The sequence below is a fragment of the Humulus lupulus genome, chromosome 8 (assembly GCF_963169125.1).
Source record: "Humulus lupulus chromosome 8, drHumLupu1.1, whole genome shotgun sequence".
Classification (NCBI taxonomy): Eukaryota; Viridiplantae; Streptophyta; class Magnoliopsida; order Rosales; family Cannabaceae; genus Humulus; species Humulus lupulus.
In genome coordinates, this window is record NC_084800.1 from 12,487,126 (window position 1) to 12,489,811 (window position 2,686).

General features: G+C 31.7%; 1 non-coding gene across 1 annotated transcript; it reads right to left on the reverse strand.

Moving 5' to 3' along the window:
* Positions 1-2,248: 2,248 nt before the first annotated feature.
* Positions 2,249-2,355, reverse strand: LOC133798884 (small nucleolar RNA R71). The gene has a single exon (XR_009876100.1). It is a non-coding gene; the product is annotated as a small nucleolar RNA R71 (small nucleolar RNA).
* Positions 2,356-2,686: the final 331 nt, after the last annotated feature.

A 2,686-nucleotide genomic window follows, 5' to 3' on the forward strand; every position in this document is an offset into this window, starting at 1 on the left:
AAACAGTGGCACTGAACTTAAACTTCTTATTACAACTTTCTTTTATGTTGCACAAAACTTGCAAAGGCATTATATAATTAATCATCATAATATCATGCATGGTCTTATATCATATAATAATTTACCATATCACTATTATGCCATGCATACAAATTTATGATGAAGTGTCACTGTATGTTAATACCACTTACTCACAAAATATTCATATAATGCATACTTTCACATAACACATAATTCTTGTGTTGCAGTTGAGTACTTTACTTACCTTTTGTCCACAATATATTTCACCGTGTAACAAGTGATGTCTTAGGTATTGATGTGCTTATCCTGACAATAGCATGGATTTCTCATCATAATGATGGCAGTAATACATTGAACTCTCATTTAAAAAATACCCATAAGACTTCATATCAAATTTCATACCCAAAACATGCCTAAAATGCCTAAAATGCCTTAAACCACCTAGATCGAGCATTAGATTTATCTTAGACATTTGGGGAAATTTTGACAGAGTTTCCCCTTAATTTTAGCTATCCTCAAATATCAAAATACACCAATAATCAAAATCAATTAACCTGCCATAACCATATATCCCAAATACCAACATGATTCATCATAAAGTTATCATATACCGATTTTGATAAAATTCTTATCTCCTAGATCATCACCCAAATTAAATGAGTCTCCACATATATTCAAACATTTATAAACATATATACTCTCTTATAAACTCAATCAAATAACCAAAAATCATCTTGTACTCCAAGAACCCCAAAAACCTCATAAAACACAAAATTTCACTTACCGAGCAACTTTTCGGCGAAAACAATCTCTTCAAGCTTTTCTAAACCTCAAACCACTTGGAAACCCCAAGAAATATCTTAAAAATGATAAAACACCATATATAAGTTCTCAGAAAAATTCAAAAACATAGTTTAACTTCCAAGTACAAGAACTTACCATAAAAAGGCTAGAACTAAGCTTAATCTACTTCTTTGGCTTTGCTTTCACTTGGATCTCCTTAGAATTTCTTCAAACCAGCCAAGAAATGGTTTTTGGTTTTCTTTTCTCTCTGTTTTTCAGAATAATGGTCGTGCAAAGTGATAAGGTTTGATGAAAATTCCTTATTTTCAATGATTTAGCCTTATTGTCAAAAGTTGACACCTTTCATCTCATCATTTCACCTTTTGACTTATGAAAACCTTATCACTTCAATAATTTCGACTTAATCATCTGCTAGGCCTATTATCCTTATGTGTAAAACACTCACACCAAACCTTAGGTCCATATGACTTCATACCCAATAGTTATGCTTACCCGATCGAGCGTAGCGCACTTATGCTAAGCTCGTTTTGACTTTGCATCCATACCACTGATTATGTATACCTCCCATCAAGAATTGATCTAATGGTTCTAAAACCATTTTTACATCATCAATGAGACCTTAATCCTACCTCGATTACATTTGGTAAATCCATAAATACTCAATTTTACACCGAAATACTAGTAATCGACATTGTACTATTTTCCACTACTTAACCTATTTTGCCTTCTATATCTCACTTTCAACACTTAATTCCATGCCTTGTCCATATTTTTCATACTTTCTTATATCTTGAGCACATCAAACACCCATAAAAGACAACTCAAATGCCACAAGGTTAATAATATTGAGCATACATATAGACATCACATACACAACTTTTATACTTATACATGAAAACACTTATAAGAATATGCATAAGCTCAAATTATACATATTGTATGATATGTAATGCAATGCAATCATGTGATTATTGGCTATATATATCAAAATAATGTGGGTGCTACAAAAAATTTGAGCATCATGGAACCTATTGCTAATATTGTTGATGAAACTGTTGTGCCTGAAAAAACTTTGCTTGAATATTTTGCACCTATTTCATCTAATGCTCCTTCATGCATTGTTTTACCTACTACTTCTGCTACTCATTTTGAGCTTAAACCCGCAATCATTCAATTATTGCCATCTTTTTATGGGTTAGATAGAGAGGATCCTTACATGCATGTTAAAGATTTCTTAGAAATTTGCTCAACATTTAAATTTCAAAAATTTTCTGATGAGTCGGTCAAACTAAGATTGTTCCCTTTTTCATTAAAAGACAAATCAAAAGCTTGGTTAAATTCCCTTCCCACGGGGTCTATAACTACATGGGATCAACTTTATAATAAATTCTTACTGAAATTTTTTCCTATGTCTAAAACTGATAGTCTAAGGAGAGAAATCTCCGAGTTTTTTCAAAAAGATAATGAAGAGTTTTATGAATGTTGGGAAATATTTAAAGATTTATTATTAAAATGTCCTCATCATGGTTTTGAAAAATGGAGACTTGTAAAATATTTTTATGATGGTTTGACTCCCTCTAATCGTCAAATGATTCAATCTATGCATACTGGAAAATTTTTAAAATTTCAAGGACAAGAGGCGTGGGACGCCCTTGAAGATTTATCTGTCAATTCACAACAATGGAATTATTTTGATCCTAGGTCTAGGTCAACTAATTCACCAAAAAGAGGAGGAAGGTATGAAGTAAAAGAAGAATTAGATTTAAGAACATCCTTAGACAAATTAGCGAGAAAAGTAGAAGCTTTAGCCATAAGCCAAACTATAAACTCTCCAATTCAACCTAGAAAAGATGTTTGTTCT